The 24638-nt window shown below is 39.1% G+C and overlaps 1 long non-coding RNA gene across 3 annotated transcripts in view; it reads left to right on the top strand.

The window, feature by feature from the left end:
* The window catches only part of LOC309389992, a 944060-nt gene that overhangs the window by 905304 nt on the left and 14118 nt on the right, over nucleotides 1-24638 (top strand). The window contains exons 3-4 of one of the 3 annotated variants that reach the window (XR_014175050.1): nucleotides 11216-11300; nucleotides 16372-17068. This is a non-coding gene — a long non-coding RNA (uncharacterized lncRNA). Of the gene's footprint in view, nucleotides 1-11215; nucleotides 11301-16151; nucleotides 16227-16371; nucleotides 17069-24638 lie in introns of those variants that run through there. The other 2 variants (XR_014175051.1, XR_014175049.1) reach the window with 2 other exon arrangements.

Here is a 24638-nt window from a genome sequence, read left to right as displayed (position 1 = left end):
TCAAAACTTCTAAAGATTTTTAGAAGAAAACTAAATCTCTATCATGCCTCTTTTAAAATTCACTTGTTCATAGAAAATAAAATATTGGGGATCTCCAGTCTGTAATTTTCTTAAAGTGAGCCTTGCCAGGAAACAAAGATAACACATTCTGATAAACTAGATGGAGTAGGGATGTGCAGCCTAAATAGTTTGCTTCCCAGAAAATTACTGTTGATTTACTTCACTCATCCAGGCTGCCAATATTTCCGATGTGTTAAGTGGCCCCGATATGAACAATGTGAGCAGCCTATATTTATTTATTTAAAAGCAATTGTGATTTTGATTCAATCATTTGGATGACTTAAACCATTTATCACCACACAACTATTCAAAGAGAAAATATTTGTTAAAACTCCGGATTTTTCATCAGTATAATGAAACAAGCCTGTCTATTGTATTTAGGTGTGAATCCAAAGGCATTTTGAGTTCACTCTCACCAACTGCAAATAAATTCATTGGAACAAGTTGTTAATGTAAGGTTTTGCAAAGAAAAAAAATGTTTTGAAAAGTACTACCAATCATCTTGTAGTCGAAGTCTTTTTTAACGGGACAGGGTTTTTTTGTGAATTTTTTGCTCATTAGCAGACTGTCAGTCATTCTGTCATTTTATTTCAGTTATTGAAAAACAGATTTTGGAAAAAAAAAAGTCCCATTTAACTGTCCAAATGTCAGTGCAGCCCATACAGCACAAAATTTGACTGGAATAAAACAAGCTTCAAAATTATATAGCGATAAAACTAAAAATGTAAGTTAGAATTTGAGGTTTAAATTTTTATGTAGCAAGGTATTATGTAATTTGAATAAAGTATTTAAATGATTGTAATAGAATAGTAAACTTACCGACCTAAAATATGGTAATGCTATAATAGTTAAATCCATGGAACCTATAATTAATATACATTTATATCTAAACAAAATGTGACATATAAAGAATGCATAAGGAGTGATTATATTTTGGAAATGAAATGTTAGAATTCAATTATAATGACTATATTGTTAAAATGACTCTGGCAATATGAATGAGAATAAGACAGAAGAGGGGACATGGTGGCTCAGTGGCTAAGATGCTGAGCTTGTTGATCATAAAGGTCAGCAGTTCAGCAGTTCGAATCTCTAGCACCACGTAACAGAGTGAGCTCCCGCTACTTTGTCCCGGCGTCTGCTAACCTAGCAGTTCAAAAGCATGTAAATAATGCAAGTAGAAAAATAGGGACCACTTTGATGGGAAGGTAACAGCGTTCTGTGCACCTTCGGTGTTTAGTCATGCTGGCCACATGACCATGGAGATGTCTTCGGACAGTGCTAACTCTTCGGCTTTGAAACAGAGATGACCACCACCCCCTAGAGTCGAGAATGACTAGGAGGGGAATCTTTACCTTAAGAGAGAAGAAAGAATCAATTGACAGTAAGTACATAACAAAATTATATGGAATAGTGACTAAATGGACAGAAGCATTTGAAATGGTTCCGAATGGAGGATGTCTAAGAGATGTTTGAAGAGAATTGTGGTGCATTGAACAAACTGAGGAATGCAGACCTCAAAATGGACTAAGACTGATTGGATAGTAAAAGTTTAAGATAGAAGGAATCAGTGCAACCAAGGTGTTTGGTGAAGAGTGGGAATAGTAATTTCTGACATCAGTTTAGAGAGAGCTTTGCTCCTAAACCACACGGGCACAATCTTTGCTCAAAGGTAATGTTTATCTCCCCTCACTGACTGCTGTTGGAAGGGCATTGCATCTAGCCAAAGGCAATGTCCTTCTAAGTTTAGGGATAATTATGAAATTAAAGTATGTAGCTGTGCAGAATGGCTCAAGCAGACATTTTTGGGCAAAGGCAACATATAGTCCCTAAACAATTGATCATGGTAATGGCTGCTCAAGAGAAGCTATAGGATTTTTCATGTAGCACTTGACGCCAGGAAGACTAGAAGCTGTCAGTCATAATTAAAATTAAATTACTGAGTTTTTTTTAAAAAAGTTTAAGCTAGTGTGAAAGTATGCAAATCCAGTAGGAGATTTCTATTTTGAGTAGGTTAGTTTCACAATGAAGCACAATGTTTAGAACACAGGAAGCTATTTGCAAGACTTATTTCAGGAACTTAAATTAGACTCTTTTGCAAGGGGGGGAAAAGGTCCTATTGTAATCCAGAGAGAAGCCTTGTTTCTCTTGGCCAAGAAGACTTTAAGAAGGTATGTGCTGGATTCTCTTGGAGAAGAAGAAAGATTGTATAACTGAAACTGTTTAATATGATATGGTCAACATCAAATTTACCAATGTCTGTGGAATGGAAAACAATCCCTAGGTAGCTCAATGACTTGGGTTGTATTATTAAATGGCTATTTAGCCCCCAGACATATATCTTAGGATATTTGGCAAATGCCATAGCTTGGTTTTTGACTCCTTGGTTTCTAGCATTTTTTTTCAATAGTGCTCAGCAAATCTCTAAAGTGCTTACTTCAGGTCAATCTACATCACCTGCATATAGAAGAAGGGAGGTATATCTGTTTTCCAATTTGGATGGACAGAGGAATGGATTGTTCAATTTATGGGGGTTGATGAGTAGATGAAAAGAATGCATCCTTGGGTCATCTCTCTTTTGTCTGGGATTTCTTTTGGGCAATGTCCATGCATATTATTCTGCACCTTCATCCAAGAATTTTCACGAAGCTTGTAGATGAGCATGAGCTCTATCTATCCATTAAGAAATAGTTCCATTTCTCCCATAATTTAAATCTTGAGATGAAATTGAAGGCAATCTGAAATCAATGAAGTCTACATAGAGGGCTGAACAGGTCCAGGAGGAGTATTTTTCAACTAAATGTCGAAGAGTTAGGGTAACATCCAAATTAAACAATTAAATAAATAAACATAATTTCAGGCAGTGATGTAAAGTGATGCATATATGACCTTCCACATATTTGGAATGTTGAAATCAGGATTTTTCAATTACACAGAGCTGGAACACCCCCAGTTCTTCAGATGTTAAGCACAATTACTAGGATCCCTCAACTTTGAAGAATGATGGAAGGGCTTCTGGAAATTGCAGTTCAGTATTGCCTGCTAGATGTTCCTCACTCAAGACATGGAAGAATTTAGGCAGATGTGTATATATGTAACATTCATTTCGGCAAAAAAAACCTGAGTTCAACATGTGGCTGATAAAATACAGTATACCCTAGGGTTTGTTTTTATGCTTTTATACTAATACAGTCAGTGGCCCTAATTTGATGAAAGGCAATACCATTTCACATCACGTCTGAAATTTCTTTTCCAATATCATCTTCAGGATAGAAATAAAAATCATAACTCTTTTAATTTGGCTTTATCCTTATGTAGCAGGTCTAATGTCAACACATTCTTTGAAAGCTTCCATGCATTTTGTGGAGGGGAAATGCCTGCAGTTGCAAATTCAGCATCCAGTCCAGCTTGGAGATTCATGAGTTTATTCCAGGATCTTTGGTGGGCTTTGAGGCCCTCTTTTTATCTTCTGCCTTTCTTTGTTAACACTTAACAAAGTTTCAGACATTGCTTAAGGGCTAAAGTCATAAAAACAATCACTAAATATAATGTATTAAAAGGATTTCTGGGGCGAAAAATGGAAGGGACAGATTCATCAATTCCTCCTGAAACTTCATTAGCAATTTAACCAAATTAAAAAAAAATGGATTTCATGGAAAACAAGCCACAATGACTAAAATTACGATAACAAAAAAAGAAAAAAAAACATGTCAGGGCCAAGTGTGAAAAGAAGTAATGTCACTTTCATTCCTGCCTTCATCAGCTAATGTAGCTCCTTGCTCTTTATTTCCTATTCCGTTTAGTAATTCGAATGTCAAAAATAAATTCAAAGTGCCAGTATAAAGATAATAGGGAAAAGATTCTCGAAACATTACTATGGGTGATGAGCTGTAACATCAATTAATATGGGAATTAAGTTTACCAAATGAAACTTCTATCACATAACGTTAAATTTGTTTCAAGTCTTTAAGGAAATTGGTATTAGAAGTATGTACGTTAACCAGATCTTAAGTAGAAGTGATTTCACTGTAAAGTAATTGCTTGAAATTGTGCAATATTTAAGAGAGCATGAGAGAAATCTCATTCTAAATGGCTAAATTCTGAAAAGCCGGGTCCGAAAAATAAATGGACAGCAGTATTATCAGTCAACACCAAGACTAAAAGTTGCATCAGCGTAAAACTTTTTGGAGAAGAGTGGAAATCCTGCTCCAAAATTTGTTGGTATTTGGCTTCTGTTAGCAAGAGTCACACAGTCTCTGATCTAAATAAAGATGTAAAGATAAAGGTGAAGGTTCCCCTCACACATATGTGCTAGTCGTTCCTGACTCAGGGGGCGCTGCTCATCTCCATTTCAAAGCCATTTCAAAGCCGAGCACTGTCCGAAGACATCTCCATGGTCATCTGGCTGGCATGACTAAACACTGAAGGTGCAAGGAACGTTGTTACCTCCCCACCAAAGGTGGTTCCTATTTTTCTACTTGCATTTTTACATGCTTTCAAACTGCTAGGTTGGCAGAAGCTGGGACAAGTACATGGGAGCCCACTCTGTTATGCAGCACTAGGGATTCGAACCACCGAACTGCGGACCTTTCTGATCGACAAGCACAGCATCTTAGCCACTGAGCCACCGCATCCCTATAAATAAAGAGAGGAGAACCCAAAGAAGAAACTTCTTGGATGAGAAGCAAAACATTTTCAAGCAAAAAAAAAAAAAAAAAAAAACCAAAACAAGAAAATCCAATTGCCTTTTGGAAAAAGCACCTTTGGGACAACCATGATCTGGATGATTGAGAATCTCCATAGACAAAGGGAGTGTCACGATGTTAAAAAGTTTGCTAGGCCTGAACTGCCTGAATTGACACTCAAGAGTTAAACTAAGAAAGCTTTATTGCGCAGGTCATAAAACAAAAAAAGGGTTCTTATCTGAAAGTGATTTATTGCGCATGCGTTACACATTCCAAATTCCTCTCTTCTTTGTTCGGCAGCCAACTTTTGGCTGAGGAGCTTTCATTATCAAAATGTAACCTTTAGTTATTTCTGTATCATTTATTTTTTTTATTTTATTTTATTATTAAAGTTTGTTTATTAATTAGAATATTTTCTTAAAGAGTATTTTTTTTCTCAATATCTCAAGAGATATGCGGAAGGGAATCAGCCACGGTCCATTGATCTCTAACAGGGTGTTTTTCCCCTGACAACTTGGTAGCAGAGTTTTGGCTTTTGATGATACCAGCTGAGATGGTTACAATTTATGGCTGTATTTTCTCTTCATGCTATCTAAAGATAACCGACTAAGCCTAATTAGCAATGTCGAAGAGAAAGAAAAGAAAAAAAAACACGGACATGGAAAGCGGGCATCGAAAGAATCCATTCCCTCAGACACAGAGGAGCAAGATTCTTCAGGTACCGAGCCAAATATGGAAGAAGGAGCTACAGGACGCGACATCCACGAAACGAGGTCAGTGGTTCCTCCTTCTAAAATATCTCCAGGAGATTATGAATTTTTGGGGGCCAAGCCAAAACTTCCCACTCTGCCAGAGCCACTCCATTCCCAGACCCTCGCAGATTATCAAACGATTGATGAATGGCAACTGCCGGCAGAGTTAAAATCCTCCCACGCAGAAAGCAGATTTTATAACATCTCCCCAGATGGTGAGCAAGAAATGCAAAGCTATCTATATCAAATAGAACGTTTAGAAAAATATGTTAGGGAGGCGAGAGTGTGTTTTGAAGAGATAAGGCGAAGTAGAAGAAGCTCCCCCACTCCCAAAATGTCTGAGGACGCCATCTTGTCTTCTTCAAAACAACAGCCTAAGACACACCCCACAGAGTTCATTGGTCAATTAGAACAAAGAGACATGTACACGTCACCGAGGTCACGTGGTCCCTTTGAGCCCATTGAACTTCCGCATATGTATAGAGGGCTGCAGTCAAGAAGTGAAGCTGCACTGCCATCTGCTGGCGGAGAAAAATCATTACAGCAAAAGGTGATGAGTTTTAAAGAATTAGCTATGAGTCCTTTAGAAGCCAAAACTTTGTCTCCAAAGGTTAAGTCTTCAACACCCCCTGGCGGTGTGGAATTCTCCCTAGATGGAAAAAGGCAAAGCCAAAGGCGAATTCGAGGAAGCCAATTTGATGTTGCCACGCAAAGGCCAATGATGCAACCCCAGCATCCCCTGGTTCAACAACCAGCTTTGCAACCAGAGCAACAAATTGTTCCTCAGCAGGTATTCACAGTCACCCCCTTGACTGGTGAGTCCAAATTAAAGGAGTCAGGAGAGAATTATAAAGCCTGGGTCAGTGAAATTGCGCTCTTGCTTCGAAGAGAAGGCACATATTCCATGGTTTTTAATCCTCCTCCTCCACCGTGGACGCCTGCAATAAGAAACCTCGAAAACAGAGCTATCACGACTTTACTCATGTCAATGGAAATTGAGATCCAAGGTATCTTTCCACCTGATGCAACTGCCCAAGAAATATGGGCTATTTTGGAAGATTGCTACAGGCCCGTTTCAATTGAATCCTCATGTTTGCTCATGTCTGAGTTCCATGGTTCGAAGCTGAAACCTGGTGAACGAATTGGTGGACATTTGACCAAACTGAAAAGAATGAGAAGTGAATTGAGACAAAATGGCCATGTAATCGATGATATCCAAATGATTAGCATCATCATTAACTCATTGAATTATGAATGGAAAGATGCTGTTGCAAAGATTAACTACGTGCCTATTGCTCAACGCACAGTTAACCACGTTTGCAGACTTTTAGTGGAAGACGAAGCTATCAGGTTAGCTACCCCACATCTGCAACGGCCTCCAGCACCAAAGGCTCCAGCCAGACGTCCCTTCCGAGGAAGAGGCTACGCTCCAAGGATGCCAAAGTGCTACACCTGCAACCGTGTGGGACATGACACCCGGGATTGTCCCCAACGAGTTCCAGCTCCCGCCACGTACCAGCCCAGAGGAACAGATTCCAGAGGCAGAGGTAGAGGCGGAAGACAAGGTCGTCGTGGTCCAAGGCGTGATCCACAAGCTCCGCTTGCGACACTGGCCATAACCAACGTTCCACAACCTGATCCAAAGTTCGACAGACGTCTTTTGTGGACTTTAGATAGTGGAGCAGCTGTGCACGTTACCCACAGAAGGGAACTTTTCACAGAGATGGGCGAACCAGAGCCCGAGTATCGAGAACTGTATTCCTTCACCAACCACACTTGCAAGGTTATGGGAAAAGGAACTGTTTACATTGAAGAGCTCGATACACACATCCCTGATGTTTATTACATACCTTCAGCAACCAGTAATTTGCTTAGTCAAAGTCACTTGTCTAGAGATTTAAAGTTCCAGGTTCACCACCTCGAAAAAGCAAGTTACTTAGTTAAAGATGGTGATATTGTTGCTGAAACCATGCTGATTGGTGGTGTTTATTACTTAAAGCCAAAGCCTAAAGGGCAAGCACAGGCAAGTATGCAAACTCCAAAAAGGCACAACGCAGACCCAGAGAGAGTTGTCCCAGAGAGAGAAAGCGTTACTGTGCCAAAGGCTCCTAAAGCCAACAAACAGAGAAAACAGAAACAGGTTGCTCAAAGCAAGCCTGAGGGTCCTCATGAAACTGTTAATGTTGAGAATTCACTAACTGGTAAACCTTTGCATTCCAGGTGTATTCACAAGTGGCACAGAAGATTGGGGCATGCCAGTTTCCGTGTTCTTAGAAAGATGCCGGAGTTCGCAAAAGGTTTGGATCTAAAGGGGTGTAAGGTGTTTTTGGATTGTGCGGTTTGCAAAAAGGCTAAATCCAAGGCGGCTGCAATTCCCAAACACGCTACACGCCGGTCAACACGCATTTTTGATTTGGTACACACTGACATAGTGGGTCCTTTCCCACCAACACTTGGTGGCAGAAAGTATTTTTTAACAATTGTAGATAATCATTCTAGATATGGATTTGTATATCCTATGAGAGAGAAATCTGAGACCTTTCAGATCTTTAAAGACTTTGCAGCGTTTGTTTCTACACAATACCAAGTTCGCATCGCCAGAATCCAGAGTGACCGTGGTGCAGAATTCATGTCTCAGCGTTTCCAGGACTGGATGCGTAAGAATGGAATTCTTCATCAGACATCTGCTCCATATACACCGGCTCATAACGGAGTCGTAGAAAGAAGACAAGGGGTTCTACAAACCATGATGCGTTGTCTTCTAGAAGATGCCAATCTCAGTAACGCATACTGGGGTGAAGCAATCAAATATGCAAATTACATTGTCAACCGTACTTGGAGCAGTGTAATCAATCAAACTCCTTTCTACATGCTGTATGGCTACAAGCCTAATCTCAAGAACCTCCACATTTTTGGTTCATATGCTATGGTGAACACTCCTATAACTCAAGGACCAAAGAGACTAAGATTTATGGGTATTGATGATAATTCAAAATGGTATAAATTCATTGATACTAAACATGTGATTGTCATTTCACAATCTGCTAATTTTGAGGAAGACATTGACTGGTCCAGGATTCATTCCAATGATCCTGAAGTTTATTTTCCTAGACATGGTGTTCCAGATGCCACGCAGCCTGATGATAATTCGCAGGCAGATGTTCCTTCTACCAGTTCTTCACAACCTGATGTTCCGTCTTCGCAAGCCGCGGATGCTGATGCTAGCGACGAACGTGAGGACGAGGATGATGATGAAGAAGAAGAAGAAGACTGGTCTGTTGTTCCTAGACGCTCCAAGAGGGCCACAAAAGGAATCCCTCCACAACGTTATTCATGGCAACTGACAAAATCACCATTACCTTTGATTTGCAACGTTACTCTTCCTCCAGAGACATTCACACAAATCAAACAGCTTCCTGATTCAGAACAAGACAAATGGTATGATGCAATGCAGGATGAAATGGACAGTTTAAAGAAACTTAATGTATTCACACCTGCAAAACCTCCAGCAAACAAGAAAGTCATTGGCACCCGACGGGTCTACAGAATCAAGAAGAAACCAAATGGTGAGTCTTTATACAAAGCCAGACTTGTAGCTCAGGGTTTCGCTCAACGTTATCCTGAGGACTACACAAACACTTACTCACCAACAGTCAGAACTGAAAGTGTAAAAATTGCTTTAACCACTGCAACTATTCTTGGTTTAGAAGTTTTCCAATTTGATGTGGACACAGCTTATCTACATGCAGACCTAGATGAAGAGATCTACGTGAGAAGCCCTCCAGGATTCCGAAAGCAAGAAGGGGATACCTGGTTCCTGAACAAAAGTCTTTATGGTCTGAAACAGTCAGGTTTAATGTGGTATTTATGTCTTACTGACAAACTAAATTCAATGGGCTTTATTAAGTCCGAAACTGATGAATGCGTGTTCACAAAAAGATCTAACAATGCATATGAGATAATTCTTGTTTATGTTGATGATATTGTTTATATTGGTCCAAATAAGAAAATGAGTGAGATTTTTGCCAAAAGTTTGCAGAGATACTTCACACTAAAATCTTTAGGACACATTAGCACTTATTTAGGTGTTCAAATTGAAAAGACACAGAAGGGGTTTAGTTTTTCACAAGAGGAGAAAATTGACCACATTCTACATCATTGCAACATGAAAGATGCTAGCACAACAAAGACACCCATGCAAACAGATTTTCACAACTTAACACATGAACCAAGTCCTGAGTTCGAGGATCAAACACTTTATCGTTCAGTCATTGGTTCACTATTATACATTAGTAGTTGGACCAGACCTGACATCGCACTTAGTGTTAATCTTTTATCACGACACGTAGGTAAGGCAACACAATTTCATTGGTCATGCATTAAGAAGTTGTTGAAATACCTGAAACACACTAAGCACATGAAGTTATTGCTAGAACCAACACACACTGATCAACCAAAGTTGATTTGTTTTGCCGACGCCGACTGGGCGAGCGACAAGAAGTCACGCAAAAGCACTTCTGGTTACATGATGTTCCTAAATGGTTGTCCTGTTTACTGGCAAGTGAGAAAACAGAGTTTTGTTTCATGTTCATCTACTGAAGCTGAATATGCTTGTGTTTCAGATGCTTGTAATTCTCTAACGTGGTTTGATGCTTTGATCACAGATATCTGGACACGTCCGATTCGACCAATCACCGTGATGGAAGATAATGTATCTGTTGTTTATATTTCTGAGTCACATTTTACAGGTTCTAGGTCCAGACACATTGACATTCGTTATCAAAACACAAAGCAATTAGTTAAGCAAGGTTTTGTTAAATTGCAATATGTTTCTACACATGATCAGATCGCAGACATGCTTAACAAACCACTTGCCGCAAATCAACACGAGTATCTGCGAAAGAAGATGTGCCTTAATTGATGATTTGATGACGTCAGCCCAGACTAGCAAAAGAAGGGGTGTCACGATGTTAAAAAGTTTGCTAGGCCTGAACTGCCTGAATTGACACTCAAGAGTTAAACTAAGAAAGCTTTATTGCGCAGGTCATAAAACAAAAAAAGGGTTCTTATCTGAAAGTGATTTATTGCGCATGCGTTACACATTCCAAATTCCTCTCTTCTTTGTTCGGCAGCCAACTTTTGGCTGAGGAGCTTTCATTATCAAAATGTAACCTTTAGTTATTTCTGTATCATTTATTTTTTTATTTTATTTTATTATTAAAGTTTGTTTATTAATTAGAATATTTTCTTAAAGAGTATTTTTTTTCTCAATATCTCAAGAGATATGCGGAAGGGAATCAGCCACGGTCCATTGATCTCTAACAGGGTGTTTTTCCCCTGACAGGGAGGAAAATAATGTGGGTTTGTCAACTTATTTCTGCACTAAATGGGTTTACTATTATGTAATTGTTTCAAACATTTTTATAATTTTACGAAACTGCTTTTATAGCTTTAAAAAAGTAGTTCAAATTCTTTGAAAGCTGTATTGTTTATCACCTCTTCAAGCTCCGGAAGAAACACCTAGAAAGAGAGTAATCTGTTAAACAGCAATTTCTTTCTTCTCCCTCTCTCCCCCATGAGTTATGAAAACTAAATTGTGGGCTGTTAGTAAGCAAAAATGCTAATTATATTGTTCTCTGCTGCTTCTGGAATTTGTGGGAAGTAGCATGTCCCGTTAGCACAAAAATCAGCTTTCTCCTTACCTTCATTCTCTTACAGCTGTCCCAGCTATGACATCTGGAGAAGCTGTTGTGGCACTGGGAAGCATGGCTTCACGTGAAAAATTTATGACTTCCCCTTAGAGGTAAGAACTTTGACTGATACTCTAGTTTAGATGTGAGATGTTCAAGCAGCAAATTTAATTCCAGAGCTTCCATCTGATTTAATAGTAAGAAACATCAAGAATGTTAAATGGTTGGTTAATATATACACTATTAACAGACAGCTCTCCGAAAAAGAAACAGGAAGAGGGAAAGAAAATTAACTGGAAAAAGTACAATGTTTTTAAAATGATAAAACAGCAACTAACTTTAACTGAATCTTATGAGGGATAGGTTAAAAGCCTAGAAGAACTAAATTGGGCAAGAAAAACATTGTTAGTCATTTGCCAGGGAAGAACAGAGCTGAATTTAAGGTTAAGGATTCAGGGGGAAAAATATTTTGATTTTCAATAGGTGGATTTTTTTAAAAAAAACCAGTACACCTCATTGTGAAAACATATTTTCAAGAGCTGTTTCACTTAGACCGGAGTTCCCCAACCTGTCCAGCTTTGCAGACTGACCAGGAGGAGTGGGATGATGCCAGTCAAGTGGCACAAACACAGCTCTATTTGTGTGAGTAGCTGCTTGTGGAAATGGAACCTGCATGCATGCGTTTGCCCATTGCTTGTGCAATTTCCATGGCCCAGTTGCCCACTGCTCCCACCACATCCATGTCCCAGTTCCAAACAGCTCAATGCCCGGTAATGGGCCACAGCCCAGGAGTTAGGGCAGTGGTGAAATTCAAAAATATTCCCTATTAGGTTCTGTCAGTGTGGCTTGTGGCCATGGCTTGGTTGTCATGGCTTGGTGGTCATGTGGCTGGGTGGGTGTGGCTTGGTGGTCATGTGACAGGTGGGAGTGGCTCAGTGGTGGGTTTCAAAAAATTTTGGAACCTACTCTGTGGGTGTGGCCTCCTTTGTGGGAGTGGCTTGCCAGCGATGTGACCTGGTGGGAGTGGCTTGCCGGCCATGTGACCAGGTAGGAGTGGCTTGCCGGCCATGTGACTGAGTGGGAGTGGCTTGGCAGTCCTGTGACCGGATGGGAGTGGCCAAGACAATGTCACTGAATTTTTTGCCCCAATGAATGATCTACAAAAAGAAGATATCAAAAAGGAAATTTATTATTTTGTGCACTTACTACTTAAATAAGATTAAAATAAGTACACAAAACAATAAAAGAGATACTTACAGAAGGTAAGTAGCTTACTACTTACTACTTGCATTTCAAAGGAAATAAATACATATTTAATTTTACACATGTTAACAGCTGTTGGAATTGTGTTTGCACAACAGTGGAAAAAACAAAGATATGAAAATGAATAAATATTAGAATGTGCAAGAATGAATAAATTGACAATTAAAACCAAGAAGGGTTTGAATACTTTTTCACGTGGAATTTGTTTTATCAATTGCTAACTAACAGAAACAGCAATTAGAAATCTAAAAGTATGAAAGAAAACACCAATTATGAAAGGAAAGGTCATTAAAATGTATAAGGAAATATTATTAGTACTTGATCATTATTAATGTGTAGATAACTGCAGGACATTACATACCCACAAACACAAACTATGACAGTGCCAGGAAAACACACACACACACACACACACAAACAATTTCCCCCCAAAAGACTGCAGATGAAACCAGTTTTTTTTCCCTAACCCTAAGAACAGGAAAGACAAAGCCACAGGAATAAAAACCATCAAGGCATTGTGGGAAATTATAAAGGACAGTGCCAGGAAGCTCACAGAACCAGCAACCACCTCACAATTACCTAAACAACCAGGTATCACACAGAAACACACAAAATCTGGCAAAGCTGCCTTGCACCAACCTGGCCTGCCCATAGAAAAGAAGCCACCTTGAGACACATACCATACACCAACCTGTACACTTAAAAGCAACATATTGCATCACAAATAAAACATTTGCAAAAAGGAATAACATTTCTTGTAATAAACATTCTATAAACAATAAATAAATAAAAATTCCCTAAAAATAATTAAAAACCAGCAGGTTCAGAGAACACCAAAGGACCCCACAGTCCTCTCCCTCCTTATCTTTTTCCTTTTTGTCCTTCGACTTCTCCTCCTCCTCCTTTCCCCACAACCCCATCTAGCACTGATGATGTTACCTAGTTTGGTAGTGAAATGTCTGTAAAAAAAACCACCAAGCTCAGAAAGCAGCAAGGATCCCACTTTCCCCCACCTCCTCCCTCTTTCTCCTTTTTGTCCCCCCCCCCCCCCAAAGACTGCAAATGAAACCAGTGTTTTTCCCCCCTAACCCTAAGGACAGGAAAGACAAAGCCACTGGAATAAAAACCATCAAGGCATTGTGGGAAATTATAAAGGACAGTGCCAGGAAGCTCACAGAACCAGCAACCACCTCACAATTACCTAAACAACCAGGGTGAAACACATTAAATGTGGCAAAGCTGCCGTGCACCAACCTGGCCTGCCCATAGAAAAGCACCCACTTTGAGATATATAAACCTGGTCTGAACACTTTTAAGCAACATATTGCACCACAAAGAAAACATTTGCAAAAAGGAATAACATTTCTTGTAGTAAATATATTTTATAAACAATTAAAACATAAAAATTCCCAAACAATAATTTAAAAAAGATATTCTATAAATAAAAAAAATCCTTAAAAACCATTGTTAAGTATTCCACCAGCAATAATTTATACTATAACTATTTTAAGGTATTGTACCAACTGTAACCATTATTCCACCAGCAATAATTTATACTGTAACCATTTCAAACTATTCCACAAACAATAATTTAAAATGAAACCATTAAAAACATTCAATACAAAATAACTTACAATAAAACAATTTAAAACAATTCTATACACAATACATTTTAAAGTATTGAGTATAGAATATTTTAAAATGGTTTATTTTAATTTATTTTGAATAGAATCTTTTTTAAAATAGTCTGAGACAATTTAAAAAAAGAATCCATACACAATAAATTGAAGTAAACCATTTTAAAATATTCTATACTCAATACTTTTAAGTAAAATTATTTAAAAAAAATCTATGCACAATGAATAAAATATTATTTTAAAATACATTAAAAAAATAAAAGAAAAAAAACCAGGTTACTTACCAGCAGGCAGAATCAGCAGCTCTCCAATGCGATGGATGGATGCAACAGGCAGCAGACAGGCAGAGAGGCAGGAGGACAGGTAAGACTGTTTAAGACTGCTTAGGGCTTAGCCAGCCAGGCGAGGCTGGAGAGGGGCCTTTCCCGGGCGAAGCTAGCTTCCCGGCGGCCGCGCGTTCCACACGACGTCGACGCTTCATCCCGGAAAGGCCCAGGGGCCTTTCCCGGGTGAAGCTAGCTTCCCGGCGGCCGCGCGTTCCACGCGACGCCGGCACTTCCTCCCGGAAAGGCCCCTGGGCCTTTCCCGGGCGAAGCTAGCTTCCCGGCGGCCGTGCGTTCCACGCGACGCCGGCGCTTCCTCCCGGAAAGGCCCCTGGGCCTTTCCCGGGCGAAGCTAGCTTCCCGGCGGCCGCGCGTTCCACGCGACGCCGGCGCTTCGTCCCGGAAAGGCCCAGGGGCCTTTCCCGGGCGAAGCTAGCTTCCCGGCGGCCGTGCGTTCCACGCGACGCCGGCGCTTCCTCCCGGAAAGGCCCCTGGGCCTTTCCCGGGCGAAGCTAGCTTCCCGGCGGCCGCGCGTTCCACGCGACGCCGGCGCTTCGTCCCGGAAAGGCCCAGGGGCCTTTCCCGGGCGAAGCTAGCTTCCCGGCGGCCGCGCGTCCCACGCGACGCCGGCGCTTCATCCCGGAAAGGCCCAGGGGCCTTTCCCGGGCGACGCTAGCTTCCCGGTGGCCGCGCGTTCCACGCGACGCCGGCGCTTCGTCCCGGAAAGGCCCAGGGGCCTTTCCTGGGTGAAGCTAGCTGCCCGCTGCCCGCACGGCCCACGCCAGCCCGCCGCTTCAGCGAGGGAAGGCCTAGAGGCCTTTCCTCGCCAAAGCTAGCCTCCCGCCCCCCCTCGCACTTAGTTGCTTACCTAAGGGAAGCAGCAAGCTCCTGAAAGGCGAAGAGAAGGGAGTTTTGAAATGGAGGATCCGCTTTTAAATGGGTCGCCTCCAGCCCGCTCACTGATTGGCTGGACTCCAGCCAATCAGTGAGCGGCTGGCTGGGCTAGCTAGTTTAGTGCGGATGGCCGGGGGAGCGAGCGAGCTGCATTGGGACGGCAAGGGCGATTGAACGACAGGACCGGTGCCGGTTCCCAGAAGTTACTTCCAGGTCCGGTTACTTCCGGGTTCGGTCGCCAACCGGTTCGCGCGATCTGGTGCGAACCGGTAGGAACCCACCACTGGAGTGGCTGCACAACTGACTCACACACAATGGAGAAGCAGCTGGACTTCACACAAAATGGCCCCTGCAAAAAGCAGGAACCTCACAGACAATCAGGCACAGCTGATTGTTGCATAGCTGATTGTCAGAACTTTTTTTTTTACTTTTTAAAGCATTTTTAACTATCGGTTCAGGGGAATATGTAGTTAAAAAATCATTTAAAAAGTAAAAGAAAAAGTTCCAATGATTGTGGGGCACAGCTGATTGTCAGAACTTAAAAAAAAAACTTTTTAAAGCATTTTTTTTTTTTACTACCGGTTTAGGGTGAACTGGCCCGAACTGTTAGCATTTCATCCCTGAGTTGGGGCCCTCTGCTTTTGATCATAGTGAAGCAGCTTTTCATGGGCATTCAGAACAGACATCTCTGAATGAGTACATAAAAGCAGTCAAATGAGAAATTATTGAGTAATTCAAAACTTGTTATTTGCCCTTGCTAGGATTGTGATATATCAGGTGTCAAAATAGCTCTGTCTAATGTATTGGAACTTGGAAAGGAGCCATTGTCATTTCCTGTCTGTCCTAGATTTTGATGTAATGTCGTTCAATCTAGATGGGAAAGGAGCTGCCTTCATTGTATGGGGAGTATGGTAATAGTATGGCCAAATTATTTAAGGTTAGCTGAAACAATCTGGGCATAAATCACTTTCCATTCATTTATCTATATGTGGTTTGTGTTTGTTTATTTATTTGCATTTGTTAGCCATCCAATTGTAACGGATTGATATCAATGATTCCTTTCTCAGCTCTGAAAAATGGAAGTCTTATGGAACGTTAAGAAGTAGTACATAAGAGGAGGAAAGTTTTTTTAAAAAAAAATCCCTGAAGATATTGAAATCTGAAGTTCTGCTTTTTGCAAGAAACACAAATCTCCCTGACAACTCCGCTGTCAGGCCTGGAAGCCATCTCTTGCGTTGGGCCTTCAGGCCTGCCACATTTATTATTGTGGGAAACTGGGAAGATGGATTATATGGAGTGGGGTAGATATAGTCAAAATAACATTCCTTTCTCAGAGAGTCAAGGTCATCCTGCCCTGAACTTGGATTGGCGTGACTGGGAGGCATCTCCAGGTGCTGGATGGGACCATGTGATGGACATGTGGTTGCTGGGCAGGGACTTGAACTTTTGTTTGGGTGGGGAAAACCTGGAAACTTTCAGATTCAGGTTTCCCCAGATGTGCCAATATGATATTTCTAATAAAATGGAACTTTGAGGAATCTCAAGCTTTGGAGTCTTCTTTCGTTAGGGCTGTTACTTGGAACCCTGACACCTGCATCTCTCCTCAGAAACCTGGGATGATCTGAACCAGATGAAAAGACTTTTGAAATTTGCAAGAACAGTTTCAGTTCAGATATGTTCTAATGTTGTAGCTACAACAGAAATTTTGGATCCAGTTTTGGCAATTAAGAATGAATTTAATCAGATAGTTTGAATAATTTTTTGTTTGTTTGCTTCAACTAAAAATAAACATGATACTCTACCTAACTATTTTGCAAATCTTTTGGGCTACTGTTGGACTGGTTAACTGTAGCCAGAGATTTTAATTGAATTTGGGATCTATTGTTAGATTTGCTGTAGTTTTAAGAGAAAAAAATACTCTCCATTATTGGAATGCTTCAAGGAGATATTGAGGAATGCAAATTAATACTTGTACTAATATAAATTACTTTTAACAACCACATACATCATGGTGAAGATTATTTTTTAAGAATCTCCGCTGTCAGTTAATTTAATTCAAAATGTTTTCTTCTTTCAGTTTCAAATTTTCTCCAAATTCTTGTAGTAATACCAATGGCTTTAAGCAAAAACAAAACAAAACCCACCAACAAAAACAACCCAGCTAGAAGGAAGTAGCATCTTAATATCACTCCTAAATGATCAACAACAGCAACAACATCAAGCGATGAGCATGGGTGTTTCTATACCAGGAAACCACTACCATGGAAATCACTGTTACGTTTATTACAAAGTTATAGTAGTAGAATTTTACAAGTCTGAATACACTTCCTCCTCCCTTTCTGTATCTTTGTGTGAAATAGGGATGATTTTGTCTGAGATATTTGAAGTCCTTCATGACATGGGTCCAAATTACTTGAGCGACTGTCTCACCCCACTGGGATTGGCACATACCACTTGTGCTAGCAAAGAAGGCATGCTGTGGGTTCCATCATCCTGAGTAATCTGGCTGGCAATGTCCAGGAGGAAGGCCTTCTCTGCTGTTGCTCCTGCACTCTGGAATATTTTGCCGCCTAACCACCTACCCAGGTGAGGTTGGCCCCAACCGTCCTACCTTTTTGTAAGAGTCTAAAGACATAGCTGTGCCAGTCGGTGTGGGGCACCAGTTGGGGAATAGTACAATGGAGGTGGTTGATTGAGTAAAAACAGATCTCACCTCCACCACCACTCTGTCCTCCTCCTTCCCCATGTGTCCTTAGCTTTAATGTTGTTTTTATCTTTTTATGTTTTGACTGTATATGTAATGGTAAGCTGTCCAGAGTTGCCCTATGGTAAGATGGGCAGCCAATAAAATTTATAACAATGAAATGAAATAAAATAATAAAATAATAAAATAATAAAATAATAAAATAATAAAATAATAAAATAATAAAATAATAAAATAATAAAATAATAAAATAATAAAATAATAAAATAATAAAATAATAAAATAATAAAATAATAAAATAATAAAATAATAAAATAATAAAATAATAAAATAATAAAATAATAAAATAATAAAATAATAAAATAATAAAATAATAAAATAATAAAATAATAAAATAATAAAATAATAAAATAATAAATAAAATAATAAAATAATAAATAAAATAATAAAATAATAAAATAATAAAATAATAAATAAAATAATAAAATAATAAAATAATAATAAAATAATAAAATAATAAAATAATAAAAAAATAATAAAATAATAAAATAATAAAATAAAAAAATAATAAAATAATAAAATAATAAAATAATAAAATAATAAAATAATAAAATAATAAAATAATAAAATAATAAAATAATAAAATAATAAAATAATAAAATAATAAAATAATAAAATAATAAAATAATAAAATAATAAAATAATAAAATAATAAAATAATAAAATAATAAAATAATAAAATAATAAAATAATAAAATAATAAAATAATAAAATAATAAAATAATAAAACAATAAAACAATAAAACAATAAAACAATAAAACAATAAAATAATAAAATAATAAAATAATAAAATAATAAAATAATAAAATAATAAAATAATAAAATAATAAAATAATAAAATAATAAAATAATAAAATAATAAAATAATAAAATAATAAAATAATAAAATAATAAAATAATAAAATAATAAAATAATAAAATAATAAAATAATAAAATAATAAAATAATATAAAATAATAAAATAATAAAATAATATAAAATAATATAAAATAAAATACATATTTCTTCTCCAAAATCAGGTTACCGTATATACTTGAGTATAAGCCGAATTTTTCAGCCCACTTTTTGGGCTGAAAAATCCACTTCGGCTTATACTCCAGTGGAAAAAAAAAAAAAAAGAACACCGAGGCTTCGGTGCTTCCGGGATCGCTCCCACCCCCTCCGCCACCTTCCTACTGGCTCCCACGGCCTCATGGCTCCTCAAAAGCACGGCGAAGGAGGGGGCAGGGGTAACACACCCTTCCCTCCACGCTGCTGGCGCCCTTGCTTTATTTGAGTGCATCGCTGCTGCTTTCCTTTCTCGTCCCCACTTATGCCATTCTGAGTCCTCGCTTTCCTTGCCCTGTGCGCGTTTTGTATTTTACGCCCGCTGCTGCAACGCCACCGCGTCCTCCCGCTCTGCCTGGAGCGCCCTGGGAAGACGGCGGCGCTGCGCTCCATCTGCCCACCGCTGCAATGCCACCGCGTCCTCCCGCTCCGCCTGGAGCACCCCGGGAAGCTGGCACCTTCCCGAAGCCCCCGGTGCACCTCCCACCCCCGTGGCACCTGCTTCCCTTCAGTCGAGCCTTTTCCCGCTGTCCTTCGAGCTCCTCTTTGGGAGGAAGGCAGGAGGCCAGCATGGAGAGGGAAAAGGTCCAGGCAGAGCGGGAGGACGCGGTGGCGTTGCAGCGACGGGCAGACGGAGCACAGCGCCGCCGGCTTCCTGGGGCACTCCAGGCAGAGCGGGAGGACACGGTGGCGTTGCAGCGGCGGGCGTAAAATACAAAACGCGCACAGGGCAAGGAAAGCGAGGACTCAGAATGGCATAAGTGGGGACGAGAAAGGAAAGCAGCAGCGATGCACTCAAATAAAGCAAGGGCGCCAGCAGCATGGAGGGAAGGGTGGGGGACACAATTGCCCGGTCTTATCGGTGCTCCCGGGGAAGAAGGAAAGATGGGGCAGGTGAAGAGGGATCTACCATGCCGTGGCTTCCCAACAGCGCCCTTCAATACCTCCCGTCTACCTGCTAGCGGCCGTTATCCACGCCACTTTCCCGGCCCGAATTGGGCCGGGCGGCGGCCAATCCAAAAGCAAGCTCCTAGGCAAAGCGTTCTGGGAAATGTAGTCTGCCTCTCGTTATCTCGTTATCAACACGCCGCCTTTCTCCCTTCAAGAGAGAAGAGCTTTTTATTTGATGATCTGTATTACGAGAGGATGCATGAATAGCACCCCCCCCTCCACAGTGGGCAGCGACCCGGCGGCTCATATCAGATTCGCACAGCCAGCAATGCCGTGAGAGAGAGAGTGAGTGAGCCTCTTTTCCACATGCCTCAATTAAAGCAATTTTATTGTTATGTACCTGTATTTTTATTTTTGAAATTTACCGTGAGCTGCTGCATTTCCCAGCCTTGGCTTATAGTTGAGTCAATAACTTTTTCCAGTTTTTTGGAGTAAAATTAGGGGTCTCAGCTTATACTCGAGTCGGCTTATACTCAAGTATATACGGTACTTTTACCTGTCTGTTCTTTAGTGGTTCTTCGTATCCCCCAAGGCCATTCGTTGTGCCTCCTTTACAGATTGCCTGGATAAATTTGTAGTTGGTAAGACAATTACTTTAATCTCTAGAGAAGGGGTGTCAAACTCACATCATCACAGCGGCATCATGTGTCATATCGAGCTGGGAGTTTGACAGCCCTGCTCTAGAGGGAAATAAATAGGAGGAAGTTGCATCATTAAAGAACGAGGCAGAATTAATTACAGAATTAAACGAAGTATTGGAAACATGTGCTTAAAGTTATACCCTGGAAGATTATAACCCCTTTAGATTCATAAATCTAAAGTTCGAGTTTCACCATTTGTATATTATGAGTGCTGAATATTTATTAAAGGTATTAAATGGATAGATCTGGAAATGACGGGAAAAACTTGGTAAATGTTTGGCTTCTGCAACAGCTAAAAGAAAAGCAAAATAATGGTTACAATAAAATATTCCTTGGGGATAATTCACAGTGATTATAATGACATGAATGTTCATTAATAGTGTTTTATACTGATTTACATTCTGAACACATTGACAGACATATTGAGCAGATGGATGTTTTTTATTTAAAAAATGGAATGAATTTTCTAGAGGATTCCCATTGAAGGGATTTAGCTAACGTTCAAAGCAATATTAAAGAAATATTGGTACTATTGAACCAATGAAATCCAAAGCAGCCTTGGACTGGACAGAATACCTATAAAGTAGTAAAAGAAAAAAGAAAGATATTTGAAAAACGGGGACTTTATGAACATAATTGTATGAAAAAGTTATTTATAAAAAGGTTTTTATGAATTGTGTGAGTTATTAAATAGTATCTTAGTTTAAACATTGATCTCAAGATTTTTGTATAGCCACCTTATTAAGATGATTACAGAAGATACTGTATATGATTTAATAATTCATACATCATAATTTGATTTTAGAAAAAAATATTACTTTAATTCCTCTTGCTTAAGTCATTACTTTTGGGACTATCTTCTCTGTAATGTAGATGAAGTATCAAGAATGTCCTTTATCTGCCTTTAATATTTAATTTGGTATTTGACACTTTGGAATGTGTGCTTCAGTGATCTGGTGAAATTCATGGTAATAAAATTTGTTATGTCCAGATTATATTGATAGGCATTTTAATGGTTGAAATCTTTATCCAGAATTGTAGAACTGTTACAACAATGGTAAATATAAGTAGCCCTTGATTAACAACCATAATTGAGGCCAACATTTCTGTTGATAAGTGAAACATTTGTTAAGCATATTTGCCCCATTTTGTTAAGGGAATCCCTGCAGTTGTTAAGTTAATAACACAATTGTTAAGTGAATCTGGTTTCCCCGTTGACTTTACTTATAAGAAGATCACAAAAGGTGATCAGGTGACCCCACGACACTGCAACCGCTATTATTATGAGTCAATCGCAAAGCATATGATTTTCAATCACGTGATCATGGGGATGCTGCAATGGTCGTAACTGTGAAAAACGGTCATAAGTCACTTTTTTCAGTGCCATTGTAACTTTGAACGGTCACTAAATGAACTGTTGTAAATCAAGGACCACCGGTAGCCTGAGCTCATGGTAAATTGGAATCATGCTAACATTACACCAAATGGTAAAAGCAAATCATAAAAATAGGTTAAAAAAACCATTGGATTTGTTTGCGTATTTTTTTAAAGAAAAGATCATTTCTAAGAAAATGTACTTAGTAAATATGAAGATTTTACATTGAACTATCCAGAAGAGTGAGGGGGAAAATACAGATACATTTGTAGAGAAGAATAAATGTGTGGAAAATGAATATAATTTGAAAAACTACAATACATTTTGAGAATACTGCTTAAGTTAATATGCTGAAATATTGTAAATAGATTGCTAATAATTTCTTTTTAATGGAAGGACCCAATAACTAGGATTTCTCTTTTAAAGTTACCATTTTGTAGAACAACGTGGGGTGAGTGGGTTTCTGATTTTAAAGTACATCATTGGGCATATCTGTTAAATTTAACAAAGTTTTGGAACGAAAACGAAACTGAGTATGCAACACTGGGCTTAGGTAGAGAAACATATTAAACTCTGGCAAAAACTTTTTCCAATTATAAAAGGAATTCTAACATTTTTGCACATTTAAAGCAAATTAGCATCTTCTGGAAACACAGACGCTTGCCAACTTAATTTGCCTCTCTCTATATAAGTTTCTCATCTGAAATTTGAGTACTTGGTGGAATTCTTGTATTATTATTGTGTTAACATATTCATACCTCGGAGAGAGTTGATTGTTGGATTAACCTTTTCTGTCCACTTTACTACAAAAGAACTCTTATACATCCTATATCACTCTCACTTTTCATGATGCAGTTAATGATGAATAATAATGCTACCTTGTTTGCCTCTACTCAGAGAGTAGCCTTTGATTTAATAGGATTTCCTCCCGCTTAAGAGTGTTCATTGACACCCATTGAAGTATTCATGAATTTATCTTGTTCTTTTTTGTTGGAGAACCACTGAAGAGTTTACAAGATTTAATCGCAATTCCAAGTAATATCAAAATATAGCCTTCAAAATCCACGGCCCTACTCAAGAGGGTCTGGATGTATGGATTATGCAAATTTTAAAGCCATTATAAGCAAAACGGAATGGTTGGTAATGCCCGTCTCAGCTCCGAAGGCAATCCCTGAAACATTTCTAAGATACATTCAACCAAGACTTAGAAATTTCAAAACAATGGCCCTTTCTAACACAAAGAATGTATTTTGTTATGTAAATGTACCATTTTAAAAAGCTCTTTCTTGAACTGTCTCATGGACAATGAAGACTCCCACTGATTCAGAATAGATATCAGAAAATTAGGCTTGTGCTTGTGTGTGCGTGAACATCAGAACTCATTGGAGGACAGAATATGTTCAGTTTCTGCTTTCCTGAATTACGTCTTCCATTCTTTCACGTTGCGTGCAACTGCAATTGAGTTCCCACTTGAGTAAGAAACCTGGAAATCGGCTCAGTTCCCCGCATCATCTTTAGCAATGTGCGTATTCAAGAGCATTATATGACTAATTGGCCTTGCATATGTTTCAATCAAATTCTAGCTCAGTTTTCAAAGGTGTGATTTTCCTTTCATCTTTCTTTCCATAGTAGCTAATTCTAACCTGCTCATTAAATTTAATGAGCAATCATACCTCCTAGCTGGTGTTTCTTGTTGAGGGCTTGCCTATGTTAGCATTAGAAAGATTATTCAAGGCATAAACAAGGACATCTGTATGCACCCATACCGAACTTAAGACTCTTAAGAAAATTAATCAGGACCCAAACCTTGGATTATATTTGTATCTTACATTTTTTTCCCCTTTCCAAGGGAAAGGCACAAGCTTCATGCATTCCGATCCTTGGCCTCTCCATCTATCTCGCCCAATTGGTCACACCAATTTATCTCTTGCTTAGTTTAGTACCTATCCATCTTATTTTACAGAGGGTGACAAATAAATGAGCGAGTGAATGATGATGGGATGGAATCAGCTGTGAAGTCACTTTCTATTTCCCGGGTTCCCAAAATGGCATGTAATCATGGCAATGTGCCTGATGATAATTCTGTTTGGATTCCCAGGATGTCTTAAGAAAAAAACACATTTTTCTAAAAAAAAAAAATTATTAAAAAAAAGTAGGTAGCTAGCTTGCTGTCTAGCAAAGTAACAACTTGAGGAATAAATTGTGCTTTCAAGAATGTTCCTGGTACCACAAAAATCCACATAGAAGATGGCTGGGGGGGTTTCTTTAGAAGTGTTTCCAAATTCCTGCCCAGATCTATTACCGAAATAAATTCAGTGAGAAGAAGCATTGTCAGAAGCTAGAAGGGGTGATGGGGGACAGGCTCAGTAAGTTGACATTTGGAATTGATAAGCAATTGACATGTTTCGAGTGTTGTGGAGATTTTGTTACTCTTTCAAATTGGATCATTGGCTTCCAACATCTGGGAATTTCTGCTGTGCTTCAGATAATGCTCTGATTCAAATACAATTTGGAACCTATCAAAACCAAAGTATGTGGCTGATGTGACCTTAATT

Source organism: Natrix helvetica (genome assembly GCF_964273705.1).
Source record: "Natrix helvetica genome assembly, chromosome: 3".
Taxonomy (NCBI): domain Eukaryota; kingdom Metazoa; phylum Chordata; class Lepidosauria; order Squamata; family Natricidae; genus Natrix; species Natrix helvetica.
Note: the sequence above shows the minus strand (reverse complement) of the source record. Positions and strands in the feature narration are given on the sequence as shown.